At 36.5% G+C, this 22,905-nt stretch overlaps 1 protein-coding gene across 1 annotated transcript in view; it reads right to left on the reverse strand.

The window, feature by feature from the left end:
* Nucleotides 1–21,362, reverse strand: part of GABRA2 (gamma-aminobutyric acid type A receptor alpha2 subunit) — a 59,995-nt gene extending 38,633 nt beyond the window's left edge. The window contains exon 1 of the mRNA XM_027676308.1: nt 21,247–21,362. The gene's annotated coding sequence lies outside the window, so the exon portion shown is untranslated. The remainder of the gene's footprint in view (nt 1–21,246) is intronic.
* Nucleotides 21,363–22,905: the final 1,543 nt, after the last annotated feature.

A 22,905-nucleotide genomic window follows, 5' to 3' on the forward strand; every position in this document is an offset into this window, starting at 1 on the left:
CTGCTGTTAGATTATGATTTCCACATTTAATCATCATTTAATATGAATATTTTCTGTTTTCCTAAAACCTACCTTTTGACAAATATATGGTATAGACAAATTTTACTTTTAAAATTACATTGATACCAACAGTGTGATCCGTGCCCTTTATAGGGAGAAACCAGTGGTGCTCACCCATGACAGTAGATTCTCTACCAGCCACCAGGGAAAAGGCCAACACTGTTCCATGAGCAGCTGCATGGGGAGTAGTGCATTTTCAAAGGGAGAAGCAAAGATATAGAGCTTTCAGAAAACTTCTGGAGCATGAGCAAGGAACATTCCTGCATTGTCATCTATAAGGAAACTTCCTTCTTCAACCAAACACTAGAATTCAGGACTTTGTAAAGACGTTCCTACAAAAAAGAATCTTTTTTCCAGTATCATCTCTGCTTTTTAAGCAAATAAATAAAGGCTGACTCTTACTATGTGTCACTCTGAAAGTTCAAAAGTACAATTCTCCGCATGTCCTGAGATATGTTTATTTGTGTGATAGAGACTTCAGTAACACCTTATGAAGCATCCTTACACAAGCTGAGTTGATTTCTACACCAAACATCTTACAAACAAATTTTAAGTCAGTGGACAACAAAAGGCGCTGAGTCTGCGCTGTTCTTGATATTCAACAAGGATAAAGTATGGGTCTGGCTGAAGAAACGGAAACCACAGGTACAGTTCAGTGGACTAGTGACTTCATGTTGTCAGTGGGAGACTCTACAGAAAAAAAGATTATTATCTCCAGATGATTACCTGGCACAGGCAGGAATGAAATGAAAGAGTGACAAGAGAGCTACTCTTCAGGAGGTAAAATGGTGCTGCAGGGACCAACCGTGAAATTTGGACTGTACTGTGATGACAATAAAAAATCATAATTACAATGTCATGAAAAAAACTGGTGTTAGAAAAATACAGCTGACAATCAAGTATCCCAACAGCAGAGCACCAAGGCTGATTCCAATTGTATTGATATAATTTGAAGGAACCCTACTATAGGCAACAAAGTTACTGCACACTCCCGGCCCCCCCCCCGATAACTGGAAGCATGGTCCTCTTGTAACCTTATTCTACTGCTATCCTTTGTTTGCATCCGATTTATTATTTGACATATGGGAATTATTTTAAAATTTGCATATAATAAACTACAGGACATGGCATCTTCAAGCTTGCCTTGCATTCCAAGTTTTACATTAAAAAAAAAAAAGACCCATATTCTGTAATATTATTTCTACACACTTCTGGATCTATCCTTCCACCAGAAATGTGCAGAGAAGATAGAGAGGACAACAAACATATTGACTATAACTTATCATTTAATGCTATTACAACAGTTTCCCCCTCTTGGAGTGTGTTACTTCAAATCACTTCAGATTCTTGAAATGAAAAATCAAGACTTGTGGAGCAGAGAGGAGATAAATGGCAGAAGCAGGAGCTTGCTATCTATAGACCCTCAGCTGCAAGATCTTCATTTCAGGTTATAATAATTAGGATAAGGACTTCAATGTATGTAAAAACTCCTGGCGCAAATTCATCCCTGACAGCCTCAAGAGTGGGAATGGATGAATATGAATTGTGTACCTCTATTTCTCTTTTCTGCCAAAACTCTCTTAATCAGTATAAATGCAGGCAATGGTGACAGCAGTGAGTTTCAACTCAGTTTCTCTCTCCCGAGGTGAGGGCTAACCCTGACAGCAGGCACCCCACCAGGACGCTTCTCCTCACGCTAGGGAAGAAAATGAAGGGAGTAGGTAGAGGGTCTTGAAACAGAGCAAGAAAGGGGCAAGAGAAGCTGAAAAGTCACTAGATATGAGAAGACTGAGGGAAAAGGAAAAACAAGAAAACACAACAATGGAAGGCAGGGGAAAAAAAAAGAGGAAAGTATACAAAAGAAGGAAATGTTAAAAGAGAAGCCTTAGCTGACTTAGATTAGGTCAACTTCTCAGACTACAGAAGCCAAAGATAAACTGACCAAAAAATAGTCAACAAAGTTAATACAAAGAGAGGAAGAAAAGCATATCCTTTGGAAGTAATAAAAGCAGTAACTATTAAGATCATATTTCACATGCCTCTCAAGCACTGGTTCCTTCTGATTCCCTTTCCTTACTTGAACTGACATGATATAATTACTGACCAAAAAAAAATCAGAAAGTAAGAAAAGGCAATAAATATACCAAATTGCAGAAGATTTATACATCCTTATCTATCCTTAGCTGGAAGGTTTACTGGGTACGTTAATTACATTTAGGATTTTAAAAACATTAATTATAATAACTCCTCTCTGAAGATAATAATTTTATTATCTTTAATTTTCCATACTTGGAAAGCTGAGGCAGAAGGATTAAATTAAGTGTAAGTAATGTGAAGTACAGGTATTTACCAAATCTAGCTACAGCTGTCCAACACTGAGTATCCACACTGGAAAATGTCAACATCATTTACTTGTCAAAAATTAGAAGAGTGGTTCAGAGCTCAGCTAGAGTTGATATCAGTGCCACTGTCTATTCCTTTATGTCAGCTCTCCTGCTGTTGGGATACCCTTTATGATGGTCTGAAGTCCTGTTGACTTGTTCCTCGGTAGAAGAGCTGGCTCAGCTGAAGTAGGCCGTTTGGCAGAGAATTTGCAGTGGCTGAAGTCTAGATCAACACAGGTTGAGTAATGGAGATGATCAGAAAAGTCAGATGAAAAGGTCCCTCACCAGCATGTACCAGTATGCCAAAACTGGAAAATTCCACAGCATTACAATTTTGAATAAGTTCCTTTGGCCTGCTGCCTGTCAGGCAGTTTTCAAAACTTATCCACTTTCATTCAAATGTCCCCTCTCAGCTGCCTGAATCTCTGACATAGTGCAGAGAGATCCAGTATCTGTTATGTGAGAGAGCTAGACATGCAGGATTGGGCATACCTGAGAGCTCTCCCTTTTCTGGAGAACTCTGAGGCAGGATCATTTTAATTTTCTGACTATTTTTCATATTTGGGAATGATCTGTGTATTGCTCATTCCTCCTCTCACCAAAATAATCTACAGTCCTTTCTTCACAGAGAGTAGGGATAAAACAGGCTCATTCTATTTATGTTTAAAAGAAGAGAAGAAAGGAGTGTGATCATAGCAAAGTCTTCAGAATGAACCATCAGCAAGGTTCCAGATGTTTGTTTGTGTGAAGCTGGCTATGTTATTGATTAATGTGTTAAGGCTGTTTTCACAAGAAAACAGGCTAGTAGATTGGGTTGGATTTTTTTTTTCTAATTTGAGTTTTCAGTCAATAAAACTGTAAATACATTATTTGGGCAGCTAAAAAAGAAGGCAATCTTTTTGATGTAATCTAAAGCCATCAAAAGTATTCTTGGTGGGACAGAGCTTTTAAAACATACATATGCAGTTCCAATACATAGTACGGAAAAATTTCTGACAAACACTATTTTAGATGTAGAATTAATAGGACTCATGAGAACACTGTAAGGCTGTAAATAAAGGGCTGCTACAGCATGTAAAAAAAAAAAGAAAAAGAGAAGTGAAAATAAAATACTGTTCTTTAATTACATAAAAAAAAAAGAGGTCAAGTTGCAGTGCTATGGGAGCCTTATCTGAGGATTTCTGAGTTTTTGTGGAAATGCTGTCAAAAGCTTGATGTTACTTTAATTATTTTTCTATAAAAATTATTTAACTAGAATTGACATTATTCTGACATTGTAATATGGTCTCCAGGGGCACGCTTGGCAATGTTGCCCAAAGGCTTTGAAAATGTCATTCGTAATACAAGTCAGAAATTGCACAGGTGAAACAGCCAGGGTCTTAATCCATCAAACACTGTTCCAATTCAACATGCTGCACTTATCTGACAAGCTCCTTAGTGTGTCTGTTGAGAGCTGAAGATGCTGGCTGGCTGGCTGGCAGGGAATGGGAGTCAGAGGAGGTCATGCAACCTGAAGCCGTAAGAGAAGCAAAATCCACAGGAACATAGATATTTCAAAATAGTGTTCTGCCATTTCTATACACTTGGTTTTGGTGGTTTATGTGACAGTTTTATTTATCCAACTACTCAGCATCTTCATTCATTTTCCACTGTTAAATTACAAGTTTCCCCACATATGCCTTACATAAATACATTTTCAATTTGTAAATTGAAGCCAGCTGTGAGAAGAAACAAATTCACTTCCCTCCTTGACATCAGCACTTCACTTCCAATGGCCTCACTCTATTGGCAAGACAATTTCATAATATGAGCCATAATTCTCTTTCAAAACTCCATCTTTAACCAACTGTGTGTAGAGTAAGCTTTTCAGTAAGACCTAGACCTTTTCAGTAAGACCTGTAAGTGTTGCTATTAACAGTTGCTCTCTTGATTCACTTTGGTGTAAATAAAACCAGAATCATGCACTCTACTCAGTTGCTCATGGTGCTGACTAGAACGGGAATATATTCTGGAGAAAATATCTGGAGAAAGATACAGGAACTGAAAACAGACTCTAACTGATTTCCCTCTGAAGAGCTTATATCTATTAACAGACACTATATCATTTACTAAATAGCCTCACATGAAATCTATAAGAGACCCTCCAAAGGCCTACACAGAACTCTTGAAGTTGGGCGGTCCTGTAAAGCAATACCAGCAAAGTAGTATTCGTTATTCTGAAATGAATAAAACTGCTCCAAAATAGCAGGAATTTACTATAATACAAAACTTCAGTTAAATGTGAGTGGGTCTTTAGAGATGAATAAGATTTTTTGACCATTAAAAATAACACACATTGACCTGGAAAAAAAATTTAGCTAAACTGTCAACACCCTTTTCTTCTGTAGCAGAAAATATGACTTGGGAAAGGTAACAGCTTTTTTTAAGTGTAGATTACCCACAAAATGTGCACAGAATGATATGTAGGCACATCTGCAACTCAAATAATCTGGTATACTGCCACAGTCAGTATTTACTCTTATTTGTTCTATATGTAAAAGACATTGGTGCAAACCATAAGAGTACTGTTTCTAGATAGCAAATGAAAAAATACAACGTTCTCGCTGTGCTGAGAGAACATGTACACGTTACTAAGATAATTTTCACATGCACATGACAGACTTTGGGTTTTACTCACTCAAAAATAAGAGTGCAGATCACACACAAACATTATCTTTACTACTTTTTCTTCTCTCTTTCCCAAGAGACCTTTAATTTCCAAACCTTACTGCTTCAGGTGACAAAAATAAACACATTTCCAAAGGGTCCTATGAATGAAGAGCCTTGGATCAAGTGACATTTGAGATGCAGTTTTAATTCTATTATAGACTTACTCCACAAATTTGAGAAAGTTACTCAAGGGTAGAGCTAAAGACTGATTTTGGTGCCCAGTTATCTCTTTAAGTATATTGGACAAACTCCACAAAGTTATTTAAGCTCCAGGTTTTCATTTAAATCAATAAAATTAATCTGAATGTCTCTGTGGTCCAGATCATAATGACTAAATTTTGCACTTCTATTTGTCTGAATCCCCTTTAGTCCTAAATTGCTGCCTAACATTGTCAGTACCTAAAATTCCCTGGCTGCTTATATTTTCACCTTAAGGCAAAAATATCCCGATGCTGCCAAGCAGCTTAAAGAACTGGCTCTCAACCAAGCCCCAACAAGTTCCTCAAACTATAAATAATCACAAATTTACTGGGCCAGAAAGACTTTGAGAGAGAAAGCAAGAAAATAAGCAAAAGACTGATTCCACAGCTTAGCAGTTCTCATGGGATATAGCAGATATAGCAGACATAAATTGAAGCCTCTGCTCAATATGTAATTATTTACACAAAGCAGAACAATTCCTTCCAAAGACTGAGGAAGCATGCTCTGTCTTAGAAAATTCACCTTTGTGGTCAAGACAGAACCCAACACACAGTAACTGAGTTCATGTCTCTGCTTTAAATTAGAGCATGCACTTGACTAGAGCTGCTCTCTGCCTAAGAGGTTTGCATTACACCTCACTGTCAGCTACTCTCATGGCTCTTTTCAGGAAAGGAGGAATGGCATGAGCTCTAGAGGAGGAACACCTCTGTGAACAGATGAGGAGGAAACTGGTAATGTTTTCACCCCCAAACTTGGATGTTTCATGTGTCAGTAAGAAAAGGCTTCAGCTGCATGTCTTTCTTCAGCATTTTTAATTACTCAGCTTGACAGATCCCTACTCAGTTTATTGACTTTATATACCACCTTTGTAGACAGTTAAGGCTATGCCCACACCATTTCTGAGGTGTGCCAATATCCCTAGCTTTACCCATGTTCCACACAGGGTGCCCAGCTGTCTGCAGCAAGGAATTCCACTATACACAAGGTCCAGGAGATGTGAGCACTGACAAACCTAAGCCTTCAGTCTGTAATGGGGCTGAATGGCTCTAGAGTCCAACAGTAAAAAACAGAGATCTCAGTCCATGTTCTGACATATATGTAGATATTTTATACAAAGGAAAACATCTCCAGTGGAAGAAGCCACTTTTGCAGAACAATCAAAAGTCCTGTGTCTCCGCAGCAGGGTTGGAAAGTCGGAGACATTGATTCAGATCCCTTTTCCTAATCAGGTAGGGAATAAGTAAGAAGTTTAAGCTAGAATGTAATTCAGCCCTGATGAGAAGGCTACTGTACTGACTGGTGCAGCCCATATTACATCGGGCCAATCAATCAACCAGTGTCTAGCTTGAATCCTGCCAGTACTTCAACATGAGAGATTTCAAAGCAACCCAGAAGTGCCTAATTTAATTGGTTCTTTGCAAGGGGAAAAGAAGATATTTAGATACTCTCACTTGTTACTGCTGGACTTCATAGGCTTTTGACACCTCCAGCAACATTTTGACAATCTCAGAGGTATCCACTGCCAAGTGATTAAGGAAGCAATTAACTATATAGACAGCTTTCTGGATTTTTTCCCTATCTTTTAAACAGAGTATTCCTCCAATTTACAGGTTCATTGTAAAGATATTAATAGAACATGGATGCTTTGGTTCTATAAATGCTTGCAACAACTGGGTAATTAAAAACAGTAGTCTTGACTATGGTACAAAGGGAAAAACAAAACGTTGAAAATAAGTGAACTAAATCATTGGGAAGGGCAATCTAAACACATAGGCAATGTGAAATTCATTCCCGTAATGCCAGACTACCATGAAATCCACCAAATCTCACTTTGTTCCCTTTTCATTACATCCTCACACACCATGGGAAAAAAAAATAAAAAGCAGTCAGCTCTAAAATAAACTACCAATGTGAGTCAGTTTTAGTTAGCATTGCACAAAACATTCGATAGGAACATGAAATTGAAAATGTAGTTGAGTTTTGCTGAAAGAAATGTGATCTTACTGAAATGGGTTACTTAAAACGTTGAATTTAAAGAAACTTAGCTAACACAGGACACATTTGCCAGCAAATCAAAACTAAACGTCATTCAAATGAAAAATAAAACATCAGCACTAAACCTTGTCCCTTTAGGCACTACAGCTTCCAGCAAGATGGAAAGAGACTGTTTATAATAACCAGGCTAAGTAACAAATAGGACTACTCCATTGTCTAGATCAACTGGATGAGCATGATAAAGCTAAAATGAACCAGACTGTCCCAACACTCTCTAAATAATGAGACAGAGAAAGACAAAGAGAACAAGAGCACTCAAACAAGTCTGGAAATGGAAGGGAGCAGACTTTGATAAAGTAGAGCAGTAATTATTTAAACTGACCTGAATCGGTGTCATCACACAAGCAGGAAGGGCAAAGTTATTGTTCTCATGCAACCGTATTTCTGTCTACTCTGCTTAGAGGCTTGTGCTATTAGAAAGGAAACCATAACATGAAGGTAAGGCAAAAAATTTCTCAAATTTATTTCTGATTGTCAGAACTTATACTCAGCAGTCTTCCTCTCATTTTTTTTTTTCCCCAAATATGGAACATGGAACATCTTGGAAAATTCTGCTGCATTACCCTTCTAGGCTACTTTCAGGTTTAATGTATGTGCTTTATTCCAAGCCACAGCATTTATAAACCATCTTATTTGACACACTCACTCTGACAGCCCCTCCTGTATACCAGACCACATCTACCCCTAACAACAGTATCATTTTTAAAAAGCAGGAGCTTCTAGTTTCTCTTCACAGCCATAAAGCAGCCAAGTCTGGGCTTCTTAAGATATGCTTTTATTGCACAGTGACTCCAGACTCACTTGATTTTAGTTGCTTGCTTATTTGCTTGATTATCTCCTCTTATACAGGCCTAGCTGCTTTTATAACCAAGAGCACTCATCCTAGATGTTATTCAAGTTGGATTTTAGGAATCACTTTTGCTTATGCTGGCAACATGTCAACCTGCCAGTGAAAGTACAATTTATGAAAGGAGGCTCTCCTTCAGGACCTTCCCGCATTCTAAACATAAAAAAAAAAAAAACCAAACAAAAAAAAACCACACCAAAAAAAAAATCAAGGACCTGTGAAATGGCCACAAAACTCACACCGGGATGGCCAAGAAACTGCAATATCAAACAGATAACATAGAGAGGATTTCACTCTTTAACTACACACTACTTTTTCTAAATGAACATCATCACAGTGCTTATTAGCTTGCTAACTATTTAATGAAGATTTGGGTAGCATACCAGAGCCCACTGAAGTCAGTGAAACAGTCATTCCCTGGTGATGCCCAGCTTCAGCAGAAGCCTTTGGAGAATGCCTCTGTGGTCAGCCACGGCAAAAAAAGTTGTCACCCTGGAGCTGACAGAAACTGTTATGAGCTCTGGGAGGGACAGTCTTGCTTGTTCTGTGGCAAACACTCCTTCTGCCACCAGAAGTTAGCATCTTCCCAAGGCTTGCTACTATTAGAGCAAAGTATGAAATTCACGTGTTCCAAAGTCCAAAAGGCTGACGGAGCACCTCTAGAGATAAAGGACATAAGAAAGCTTTGAAAATGGTGAACCTTTCAGACAGATTAATTTTACTGTCTTGTGCTTAGTGCCTGGATACTATAGTCCTGGATCATACAGTCATTAAAAATGGAGCTACAGTTCTTTTATCTTTTGCTACCCTTGTACTTTGCATTCAGGCATGACAGGAACCAATGGTAGAAAGAGGTAGTACTTTTATTTAATAGAGCTATGTATTAGTGGGCACTTTTAATGCATTGTTTTGCCTCCGGATCTTCAAATATATTTTTAATAGGTAATGCTGTATAAAATATTGTAATAGTATTTCAGAAGATTGTGACACACTGTCAAAAACAAAACAAACCAAACCAACCAACCAACCAAACCAAACAAACCTAGATAGCATTATAATCCTTCTACCAACCAGTCAGCAGTTCCTATTTTAAGCCAGATGAAATAACTATGAAGTACAGGAAATTAATGTTGATCCAGACTACTCTAATATTCTCAAAAAAACTAGCATGAATTACTAAAATCAGCTGGAGGCTGTGTGTATGTTAACACCCTAAATACCTAGTGTGCATAAGAACACGTAGACATACAATGACCCTGTTCCTCATGGTTGCTAAAATGCAGCAAAAGGAGGAATAGAGGTATGGATGTCAAGACTCAGCACAAATCAGACTGGCTGCCAAGCTGTCTTTCTTTTTATTCTTAAAATTTTTTTGCTTGGCAGGACAGCTCTTGGAATGGTCATGGATAATAAGCTTCTTGCTAAACAGGAGTCCTGACAAACAACGAGTTCATGGTTTGATCCAACAGAGAATCATTTTAACACTTAAATCAAATAAGTACCCTCCCAAATAAGCAAGAAATACCAACATGGTCAGCAATGGAGCAATTGTTTTAAATCCTATTTTAACATGTTACAGAGTTGTCAGTTACTCTTCTGCTATCTAGTTAATAATAAAGAAGGTCTAGACTAAGGCTGTGCAATGTGTCTACAAGAAGTGTACCGTAGCACTCAAAAGTCCCACGGATGAGTCACTTGAATGTCTCCAAGCTAGTTTGCAGATAACAGTGTTTCCAAGAATCTCCTCTAAAACATACTCCCAGGATACTCCCAGAGCTTGGATTAAGGATTAAGCAGCCTCAAATTTGTCTTTTATTTTTGCCTGTGACAAGAGAATTCGCCTCTGGCTGGCCATGGGACTTCCAGAATCCATCACGCTTCTATATGCGGAAAGACTATATATTTGGGACAAGAATCTGATTTTAATTAACAGATTGGACTTTTTGCAGACATAAATTAAAAAGCAGTATTTTTTTTATTCGAAACAATGTCTAATATGAGTTTATTTAAAATCCACTTTTTTAAAGTGAATATTCTTCTAAGCAGGTACTATGACTTTGTGAAAATGCAGATAGCATGTATCACAGAATACAATTTTAAAATAATTGGTTATTTTAAAAATAGCATATTATGCAGTAGCAAACAAAATTATCTGTTCACTTTTTTTTATGGTCACTAAAGAAAAAATGTCTAGTAAAAACATAAAGAATTCTCTGATAGCTTTAGCACCCAGCAGATGGAAGGGGATTATTAAAGATGTGACCATTTCCTTATCTCAAACAACAGGCATTTATATTCCCCCTTATCATTTTTGCCTATTTATTTATTTTTCCAGGTGAAAGTCTCTTCCCTTTTGTTCAGAAATTGTATGAGGCAAGGCAGTAGCAAGTTCACATTTAAAGATCTAGTAACAAGAAGTTCGCTGTTTGGTGCTCAGCTAATGCTATCATCACAGAAAAGTACTGTCCATGAAACACTATGGAATGCCCTCAGGATGGCAGGGCATCCTGAGGGCATTATAAACACAGCACTGAATCTAAGGCTAAAACTTTTGGTTTTCCTCATTTATATACAACACACTCCAACTGCTCCTCAACTTCTTCTCATTCAGTTAACCTTTAAATATTGAAAAACATAAATTACTTCAAAAAATGAGCATAAAAAGGCTTCTCCAGTAGCCTTTAGATTGTCACTCAGAATGAATATTTAGAACATTATGCTGGTGTATTTAGGGCAGGAACTGTCCCTTCAACTCACTTCTAAATTCTTAAAGATAAACACAGACTCTCTTCCCTACTCCATTCCATTTCTGCTCTCTGGTGTTGTGCTGAGAGGCTCACACACTTGAGAGGATGCAAATAATAACTCTAATAAGCTCTATTAACTCCAAGTTTCCTGATAAAAGTGGTCTGAGGAAGTAGGACACCTATTCCTCACCTTAGGACAATTGAGAACGGATAGTAGAAAGAAAAAGCAAGGAATGTGTTGGAAGACAATCACCTCTCATGAATGAGAGAATCAGCACCAAGCAATGGAAATCAACAAAAAGAAGAAGAACTAACAACAGGTCAATCATTCAGTCAGAAGATACACTGCTCTCATGACATCCAGGTATTTAAGGAATCAAGAGAATGTAATTTTTTAAATTAAAAAAGAAGGTTTTAAACATAGATAGGTAACTCCAGGAAACTACTTTCCCATCAAAGATCACAAATGTAAGCAGTCTACAAGATAGGGATGTCACTTTACAATGCACATCAGTTTTTAACTGATTTTTATTGAACCATATGTTTCAGAACATAGTGATGGTCAGTAGTCCATGGCACTGAATTTGAATTGCAATCAAGTCTATTAGTCATAATACTACAAGATTATAAAATAATTAACTTACAGTTTGTAAAAAACAGATCAAGCAAATGGAACATGAGGTATCCATGTTTTTCCAAACAAATTGCAGATAAGGATGCATGTTCTCTACTGGTTCAAGTAAAAAATGGATATGCAGAACCAAATATATAAGTATGTATATTAAAACATGAATGTATCTTGGCCAGATGTAATCATATCCAATCTCTGCAGCTACACAACTTTACTAAAGAGTTCACAATAATCCCAGGTAAGAGGGAAATTGATTTACATTGCCTTCACAGAGTTAACCGCTCTAATTATTAAATAGCCCTCAACATATGGCAAGGAATTGTGGAATGTGAAGCAAGAACTGTGTGTTGCAAAGTAACCACACAAATGGTTCCCAAGTAGCAACACCACTTCTAGAAGGTTAGCAGAATCATACCTTTCTGATGTACAATTTCAGAAAACTAGTGCTGACATACTCTGCACAAGCAAACTATTATTAAGGTGACAGCGGTAAACAAAATCTCCTTTAGCTTGTGATTCATTTCATTCAAACATTAATATGGAAAAAGCAGACATAAAATATGTTTAAAGATTAATCTTGACATATTAAAGTACTTTGATTCTTATAATTAAAATTTATTAGACTTTTGACAGTATTAATTCAAAATCTTCCAATGATGCTTTAATTTAGCAGACAGAAACACATCCACTATAGCTGCTTCTTGAGACAGATGATTTATTGTTGAACTACATTAATGTCAGAAATTCAAATGTATGCATATACCATAACAATAAAACTGCTTATGCCATTCTACTTTAGAGTTTCCAAAGGATATTTGAAAAAATTATCATACAGCTGTCTTAATCTGGTTGTTGTTTAAAAGTGGTCACTGTATAGTACTACAATTTTATCTCCCTCCTTCACTCCCCATCTCTTTTGTCCCTGCCCTCCTACCCTTTCCCCTATTTCTTGCTCATAGTGATTTTTCACCTTGGCTTTTATTACCCTAATGCTAGGTTGCTGAAAAACAGCATTTTGTTCTACATCATCCCAAGTGGCATCTTTAGAAGCCACTGTTAAATATTAATAGTAGCCACTAATACCGACAATTAATACAGACCAAAATACCGTAAAAAACAAAGTCGGTGCAGTTTTAATATACAGGCAATTACAATGGCCTTCTGTATGATCCTTGCTGATGAAACACCCCTCCCTCTCTTCTCTCCACATTATTAATTCTAAAAATTGGATGCACTAGATTGTGCATTGAAAAGGTTATTGTTAAAAATGGTCACGAAATGGTGGCATTGCAAGAAAACAGACACACGAATATGTACTCAGGAATACTGCCAGAATCAACAGATCTAGCTCAGACCACTCAACAACATCAGCAAAATTGTATTGGTACAAAAGGAAGGCCATACAATCTGTGGATAGAGAAGGATTTTTGCTTTCTACCTACCCAGGGTCTGCCTCCTCCATCCAGTTTCATTAAATAAGAAATCTTTCAGGCAGCTGGATATTAGTGACTGTGCCTGGGAGATGGGTAAGGCAAGTCTGGGTTTCATGCCCCAAAAAAAAATGTAGACAGCTGCACCTACATGGCATGTCTCACCTGGATTTGGTTAAAGCTATATTTACATGGAATGAAATAAATTAATGACATTTTGATCAAAGAAGACAGGTGGACATTTTCTATAAGAATGTACAAAATAGGTATTTAGAAAAGGGAATGGCAATATAAAAACAGAAGAACAAAACAGGAGGAATTCTGGAAAGTGTCTTGGGGCACTTCAGAAGGGCAGTGTTTAGAGGTTCCTGGGTGCTTCCTGAAGAGGTGTTGATTTCTAGGATATAGTGTTGTGCAGCTTTTCAGTTCCCTGTACTCTGCCAAAGTAAACTGAGAATGATTCAATGAAATAGAAATGAAATAGAAATTAAATACAGTGCCTCACCTTTAAAATACTGTCTTTTCCAATATTTAACCCTTTTCAGGACCCCAGCTTATGGTGATGGTAGGAAAAACGTGGCTAGAGTCACTTCTAGTCTATTAGTCAAGTCAAAGGTCTGCTGAATGATAGAAAATACAAGGCAAAGACCATTAAAAAGGACATATCCTCTGCATTTCTGCAGATCTTTTTTGTCTATCCCAAATCTTCTATTTATCAGTGGATTTTTCATGAATAATAAGCTCGGGAGTTGTACAACACTTTGCATTTTTCTTTTCATAAGCAGTCTAAACTTTTCATGTACATGGATGTTTTTATTCAACTATATCTTCAAGAACCGACATACTAAATCTAATTTTTTTCACCTTTGCCAATTAAGATGGAAAACTGCAGCCATTATTTCAATATCTTGCTGGCTGTCAGTCACAGAATCTTAGAATAATTTAGTTTAAAAAGAACCTTTGGAAGGTCCAAAGCAGAGCCAGATCTGAAGACGGATCAGGTTGCCCAGGTCATATTTTGAGTGTCTCCACAAAGATGGAAACTCCACCACATCTCTGAGCAGCCATTATCTCTGCAACTGTTGAAAATCACCATCATTGGCCTAACAGTTATGAGCTTGCCTAGTAAAGCTAAGGAGGGAAAAAAATAATTCTTGTTCATTTTTTTGTCATTTTAGATTATGTATCACAAATAAAGATAGTATTATTACATTATTTTCACCACAGTCATGCCTTGAATGTAGTAGAAACCTGTTATGCTATGCCGAATGTATGTGTTGTGGCAGTTTTCTCTTTTTGGGGTGCTAAAATACAGGAAATATACTTAAATATATATTTACCATCAGAGGCTTCAGGAACAAAGGTTAAAAAGCCCTCAGCCTTTTCTACAAAAAGAAGCTGAAGGAGTTCTCCATGTCCACTTAATCCCAAGTTTTTAGTTCTCACTGAAAATAAAATGTCAAAACTTGCCAATGAATTGTCTTGAAAATTATGCATGACTTTTTGCTTAAATATTGGTTGTTACCACACAAGCAGAAATCAACAGCTCTAAAATAGTGATGCCTATTCCTATCACAGCATGTTGTAACTGCTATTTTTTCTTAAATCAAACACACTTTTAAGGTCCATTTTTCCAGCTCTGTGAAGAGCAGGGTATTACAAATATTGTCTGCATCCTATATATCTAAACCCCAAAAGTCAAAGGCCTATATATCTAAACCCAAAAAGTCAAAGGCCATCAATGTTTTATTAACTGCTCTGAACAGTTCTTCACCAAAACTTTCATAATACTTTCAGGTGATTATATAACTGAATAAGAGATCACTATAACTTCCTTCTTACACTCTTAATTAGCAGTCATTTCCTGGTATATCTTATTAAAGAAAATATTTGAAATGTAATTTTCTGTGTGTCTCCTACACAAAGAATACACAAAACAATGTACTCCATGGCGATAAACATTAAAGGATTTCCCTGATACTGTTTATAAGTACACCTTTTAGTGTAACCCAGAACATTACTAATTTTGTATTACAAAATCTCTTTGTTTCTAGCTAATGACTAACAATTTTGTCATTGCAAGCAACATATACATTGATTACTACAGTTTAAATTCACTTTTTACTTGGTTAAAATTCACTACTTAAAAATCCATGAAATCCATTAAAATCCCACAAAGTTATCCTGGATGAATTTCTAATGCACCCAAATATTTCTGAAAATGTTTCAGAGTTAGATTATTTAAATAATAATAATATTTCCAATTCAGATGGAATTATGCAAATTGTATCATTTCACAAGGGTAATAAAAACTTTGGGACTATGATGTTGCAATCCTTTGGTACTTAGCTATTTAAACTAGTCAGCCTGAATGAGAAGCAGTTCTATATTTCAGACAGAAAAAAATCTTTGCAAGATTTATGTAACATGATAAAAGGCCTTAATACAAAACAGTCAACAGTAGAATACCTTGGATATCAGCAAAACTACTGCTTTTCAACTACTTTCTAAATAACCCAGAATAACTGCATCACAGAGAAAAGGTAATATTTGTCTTTGCCCATCAAATCTCTCTGAAAAATTCAACCATCCTGTCAGTCTTATTTACAAAGAGCACCAATGAGCTACACAGAAATCTGCAGTATTTGCTTTCATGTCTGCCTTGTAGATGAGACAAAAGTAAGCAAATCTTTAATTCAGCCTTGGTGTCATCAGCAGTAATTCTAGCATTAGAAGAAAAGGCTGATGTCTTGCCAGGAGAAAAAAAATAAACAGTACTGAATATGCATTTTCAGCGAACTGGGAGATCCTCCCAGACAAGCTCCTTTATAGGCATAGACAACTTTACTGTAAAGTAACTAAATTTTTGTTAGCTCTTCTGAGGTGTAACATTTTGTCACTTTGCATCAGGCAACACTTTCCCCAACTGCAATATTCTGCACAGTGATAGCATTCTTTTTATTTTGCTACCCTCAATCTTCATTTATTCACAGACTTTAAACAGATAGATAGATAGATAGATAGACAGACAGACAACCTTTATCTAGCCGCTCAGTCACTATCCTATTCTACGTAATTTTTGCTGATTTCTTCTTCTGTATCAAAGAGATTTCTGAGGGTTTTTTATCCTTCCACTTTCCTAATGATTCATTCCCTGGAATGCTTATAGCTACGACTTAGTTCTGTTCTTGGATTTTAGCACCATCTGCATGCCCTGGATAAGTAGTTAATGAGATTTTCATATCCTCCTCTCTATTGCTTTTCCATTTTTTATAAGGAACGTTTTTGCCAATACACATTATCCACAACACTAACATAAATTAACCTGAGTTTCTCTCTGACTCCTCTGAAAGCACTATTTTGGGAAGATTCCATGTGGCTCTTTCAGGTAAAAAAGGAGCATACAATAGTTTACTTCTTTGTGTCCCAGCACAACTACAAAGATAGTGGGATTTTAGAAAATGCAACTGCTGCTCTGAATTGCTCTGTGCAGTACTGGCAGAGAGACATTATCATTTCCAAAGGATGAAACCGGAGCCAAGAAAGGCCAAGGAAGCAACCAGAACTGAGCGGGGAAACTGCACTTTTTTTCATTAAAAACCCTAGAAAAAGCTTTCCAGTAGTGTTCTGCAACAAAAATAGTCAAAGAATCTTCTTTTACGATACACTGAATTTGTATTAAGCATGTTGGGGCTGACAAAAACCGCTAAGTTTGGAATGCCCAGCTAGGGGACTGGTGCAGCTACAAACTTTTTTGAAGCTGATTAAAAACTCTGAATCACAGAGATGTATAAATATACTGCCCTAAATTTAACATATTCCAGATTATCAGCATATGATCATGGCCTTGTGTCCTGGCAACTGACAACATACAACTATTTGATAAACACACATAGAGATATATATATGTACATAGCTCTCCTGATCTGGGGAGGGTGGTATTCTGTGAAAAAATGGGTTTTCCCTTTTGCTCATGTTGGTGAGCACTCCATAAAACTTTTAATAACTGAGTCTGATATTCTACACTACTACACTGATTCCATGCAACGATATATCCAGTGCTCCAAAGATGAAAGATCGTACCCACAAGTGCTCAGGCGTCACCATCTCTTTGACAACAATAGTCAGCTACAATTCCTCTCAGTTATATTCAGTTTTCCTGCTCAATTTATTTACAAAATTTTGGGGAAAAAAGGGGTTTGGTCTGTTTCTAAGTGAAATGCAACAGAGATTCTTGTTTAAAGCAATCAGACCATCTGAAAGCAGAGATGGATCACTCAAAATGGTACCACAGTGGCCTTTAGTTTTCACCTACCTACTGTCTCATCTTCCTCTTTTTTTTTAACAAGCAGCATTCACCGCTTTGTTTACAATGAGAATGCCACTCCTGAAGCTGGTGAGACTGATCACAGTTTGTGGAAGGATCCTCAAATTGTATAAATTTCCATAGTTCTCGATGTGAATATGGCTGTTGAAACTTCAAGCTATGAAGTCCAGTCCTCTGTTCTTGTAACCTCCCTTGTTTGTTGAGTTTTTTTCCCCTCCAATATTTATTTTTTTCATTTTCTGAGCCTTTCATTCAATTATGTTTTATAAATTTGGGAGAGTAGAACAGACAGAAGTTCTATAGCTGTTGGAAATTACCAATTTCAAATGTGAGAAAGTAATGGAGGCTTAGCTTATGGAATGGTCAGAATACTGAAATATCCAACATGATCATGTCTCTTCATGGGGCAGAGGAGAGCAGACACAGCAGACAGATAATTCATCACTTCCAGATTTGAAAGCAGCTATATCTCAGCTTCAAAATTCTGTTCTCATTATTTAAGATCTAGATTCTTTTTTGATCCTTTATTTTTTTGTTATGTGGATTTTCTTTTCTACATCCTAATAAAAATCAACAGATTTATGAAAGAATGTTACCCTAGATGTCTTGCAAATATTACAGCAAATAAAGAGAAGAAAATATTTTCATGATTTTGTAGAAAATCATAAACAATCAAACTCTTTCTCACCTGTCATCTGCAAGGTTGAACTTCATACAAATTAGTGGTAATGACATAGGGAATTTGTTTTGAAGCCAAACTTGTAATTTATTTTGATGTCTAAGCAGAAATGGCATGGAATGTTTGGGTAAAACAGTTCATGTCAGAACTAAAAGTGCAGTCAAGAGTGTTCTACCTGCAATCCTGTGCTTAGCATAAAATAAGTACAGAGAAAAAATTATCTCCCCTTGAATATACTCATGCATATCCATATGAACACAGTAGGCTGTGTTATTATCTAAGTCATATGAGATGTCTCTGGCTTCAGAGGATTGTGCAATGTCTTCTTCTACCTGCCCGCACCCATTTTGCAGGTTATTTCATTACTGTAGTGTTCATACATCATTCAAGGATCCCAGCTGCTAGGACAGCCAATAGCCAACAGCCAAAACCTGTTTATACAACAGAGCTGTATCACCAGCAAAACTTAAAGCGGAGTCATCTACAGAAAATAGTACTCAGTTTTGAAGTGTAGTGATGTATCAGTAAAGCATCAAGTTACATACTGTAAGTACTTACACCAAGTCTCCCAGTAAAATTAATTACAAATCTATCCCTCAATTCAAGAACTAATTCCCAAACATACATTTACTCAGCTGAATTTATATACAGTCTTTCAAGGAGCCTATATGTTTCCATTTTGGGGGTCAATGGCTAGCTGAAATGATAGTGTTAAGCTAAAACTTTTCATTACTAAAAGGATGAGCTGAATTTTTGCTCTAAGACATCTCTGAAAATGTCTTTCACAGCAAGTGAAAGTGGGCTGATGAACAGCTCTTGCTTTCAGAAGACTTTAAAAGAATCCATCTCAGACCCTGGACTATTTCTGTTGTAGCACATGTTAGGCCAGATTGGTCTCAGTCATAGTAGAGTAGCATGACTATGCAAACTGCTATGCCAAAGTACACATTCTACTAGTTTCAGCTGAGCTATTTCAGATTCGTAAAAATGCAAGAACAGAACTTAGACTAAGTATATTAAATTAATGACTTGTAGCATGGTCAGAATGCAGTAATCTATGCAAAAACACTTTTAGAAACTGTCAGGGCTTACAAGGCACATAGTGTTGAAAAAAAATTAATTATTTCAATATCTCTTTTCAGAGTATAGGTCAATAGAGAAAAAGGGATAAAGCGCTACAAAATTCCTGAAATATAGAAGTCCATAATTACTATGCATTATGTACAAAAGCATTGTTTGGTATACTTCATAGCACAGATTATCACAACTGGCATTTACTAAGTGTTCTTTTAAACTGTAGGAATCCATCCATCCACAACTGAAGTATTCTTGAAGATTAAGATTAATGTGTCGTGAATCATCACGGTTTAATATGCATGACACAGTTTCATTTCACACATGTTCTGCATGGGTTGATTGTCATGTATACCAATATCAAACAGATGTAAATTCTTTAATTTTTGTGCTCCCAAAGTATGTTTTAATTACCTAGGAGGCTTCATGCAGGAAAAGAGGAAGGTATTTTGAAGTAGATTTAATGAAAAATCTAAAAGAAAAATCCATTTGATTTTTTTTAATATCCTGTTCTTAGCAATTTAAATTTTAATATTAAAAAGAATATTTGATATGCAAAGGAACTGCAGACTCCTCTGATTAAATGGCTCTTGCTTGTTGTAAACAAGAAAATAAACTTTCATTATTTTTCTAATAAAATACCTGTCAACTGAACATGAGCTTGGTGATATGAAGTGTTTCTGCAAGTCATGGTATGTGTATACAATGCCTAAATTCTTAAATGTGGGTATTTTGCAAAGAAATCAAAATTTCATGTAAAATATTACTATATAAATTCTCACATCAACCATGCTATAAGACCCATTTTATGTATGATCTAAATTAAAAAGTCTTTAAATGTAAAATATTTCACAAGCCTCCATTGTACAGAGGCCAGAAATGGGCACGAAAAGATATCCTAGGTTAAAAATAATGTATAATGAGAAAGCTGTTTCCAGCCAGCGCCAGCTCCCACTTTCTGCTGTGTCAGATGCAAGCTATGATTCTCCAGGACCAGAAGAGCAGCGGAGCCACAGGTTAGGATGGAATAGTGTCGGATAAAAACTGTGAGCTTTAACTAATTCCTAATGTGATCAAACTGAGTAGTTACTGTAATTTCCATGAAAGGTAGAGCACGTCTCTAGCTTTGGGCCCGATCTTACTGAAATCAACAGGAATAGGAATGACTCCCAGGGATTTTGCACTAGAATTAGTTTTAGCAAGTTGAAACAGTTTCCACTTGAAAATGATACATATCAAAACTGTTACAAAGAATAACAGTAATAGTAACAGTGGTATATTTGATACATACGTGTTAATGTTAGCATAAACAGCAGATACACAGTAATAGTAGATAAAATATTATCAAAACTAAGATATTCAGCCCTTCCCCATGCCAGAGATCTTTTTGCACAGTAGTGTTTTCAACACCACACAAATTATTTAAATTTCTTGCCTACGTACTGACATAAGCTGGCATAGAGCTTTAAAATGAAAATGTGAACTGACATTTTGAAAAATAGTGGACAGTCATGCAACTAGAGTGCAGTGACCTCTGTCTTCCAGTATTCTCTTTTTTCTTTATTTCTTTTTCCAAATGCCTAAATAAGTGCAAGGTGCTCAGAAACAAAATTTATATTACCAGTGAAACCCTACTTCCAAGGAAGTTAAAATACATTTCCACTGAATTTACTGGGCCAATAAATGAATCTACAGCGTAGAATTCACACACACCACACAAAACACTTGTGCAGATTTCTAAAAACATACACTCATCGCATTGCAGAAAATCAAGCCTGCATTCCTTGTTCAACCAAAATTCCCTGGCTGGAATAACAGCTTTAGATGTTATTTTTGTTCTCATTCTGTTTTACTTTGTTAAGTCACCAGATTTTTTTTTCTTTTTACTTAAGATAAATGTGTGAAAGTGCTTCCTTTCCATTCATAGATGTTATCTTCTTCAAACTTCAAATGATTCATCTGGCTGAATGTAGTTATAAATAATTTATCAAGATACATACCAGTTGTTAGGAAAAAAAAAACCCGAAGGAAGAATATCATTGCATAAAATCTGAACATTAAAATTGATTTTTAAAAAATCAATCTTTAATTGGTTTTATTACCTCCTAATCCAGGTCTGAGGCGATTATCATAACCATCCAGAAGTCTGTCTAGAATTCTTGTAAAGATGGTGATGTTATTCTTAGCTTCATCTTCCAGGGAGTCAGCCAGCACTGATCTAAGTGGACATTTTACATTTTAGAAAATGCTAGGTATGTTTTAAGATACACTCAACATGCAGTTTTTTCAGGCTGGCCTTTAACTTGCTGCACTCTAACAAGAAGGGTGTAGTTAACAGTATATGAGCATACAATTTACATGTATATATACAACAAGTTCAGAAATATAAGAGTCAATGACATACTATTTAAAATTTCAAGGAAGTCATTTTCCAGTAGTCTCTACTTCTAGTCATCATTGCCTCACTGTGAATGCTACTTCAAGCTCCAATAACACATTTGGCTGTGTAGGTGAAAAAGCCTAAAAGAGCTTCCCAGGCCTCAGTGGCACATCACTTAAGGACCATCTCCTTCCAGCTCTGTCTTATCTGTCCTCACTTAGGTATACTCTATCTCTGGATAAATCCTGTGGATATGCTTCCACCCAATGGTCATGTAATGTACATGACTAGAAGAACTAACATGAGGGAAAACTCCAGTGATCATGCTCAGGGAGTCCTCTGACGCCAGTGGTTGGTGGGTGGAAACAACAATGCTGACTAGCAAGCTACAGGATAGCTGTGGATAACCTTCATATTTTTAAAATGTTATTTTGTCATAAAAAGCATTATCTGATATTCCACTAGATGCAGACAAACCTTATAAAAGTTGGATAGAGAAAGAAATAATAAATGAAGAATAAAGAAGAATCTATAGATCACCAATTGTTTCAAACTTCCTTGATAAAGAAGGAGACATTACAGCCTTTATGGGTCAAATCTCTGTGGAACACACTAGGGACTGGAACATGAACCTGCTGCCCAGGCAGCTATGGTGCTTAACAGTCCTCTGGGACCTGGGCACCCAGACCAAAGGGGTTTTGTGCCAGGGAAACCCTCACATGGAGAAAGCCTCACACATGCAACTATTACTGTGCCAACAATTTTAAGCACCCACCATGTGAAATGCATGAGCTCATTAGTCTTACCTACTTAATACCAGCATATTGGTATCAAGGGAGTAAAGCATCATATACTACATGCATTACCATTTATACCTTTTCCAGCCACCTAAATTTTTAACCTGAAATGTTTGAGTATTTATCATCTCTGAATGAACTACTGATCAAGGCATTCTGAATGCCATAAAAGCAAGCATATTTTCTTCCTCCTCCAAACCAAAAGTAGGTTTGGGTGATGTTTTCTCTGAAGCAAGCTATAAAATGACTAAAGACAGGGCTTTATGTTGATCTCCAGTTCAACAGCACAGGGGAAGTATTTAAATGTAAATCATTGCAGTCCGTGCTTTCTACCACATAAAACACATAATCAACCCAAATCAGATAACTTCGAAAGAACACATCAAAATGTTATGTGTGATTTTACTGATGTGTCAGTTCTTTCTTAATTTTAATTACTGGATGGCTCATTTTTTTGTTCGTGGAATGTATTTCTGTACCGTAAGTCTCTGCCATTTTTAAGTCTCTCTTTAAGATACAACAGTTTTTTGAACCCAAGATTCCACTAAGAAATTAGATCTTAAAATTATATCAAATTGGGGTCA

This window comes from Neopelma chrysocephalum, unplaced genomic scaffold (genome assembly GCF_003984885.1).
Source record: "Neopelma chrysocephalum unplaced genomic scaffold, ASM398488v2 Primary Assembly neopelma1_42, whole genome shotgun sequence".
Taxonomy (NCBI): domain Eukaryota; kingdom Metazoa; phylum Chordata; class Aves; order Passeriformes; family Pipridae; genus Neopelma; species Neopelma chrysocephalum.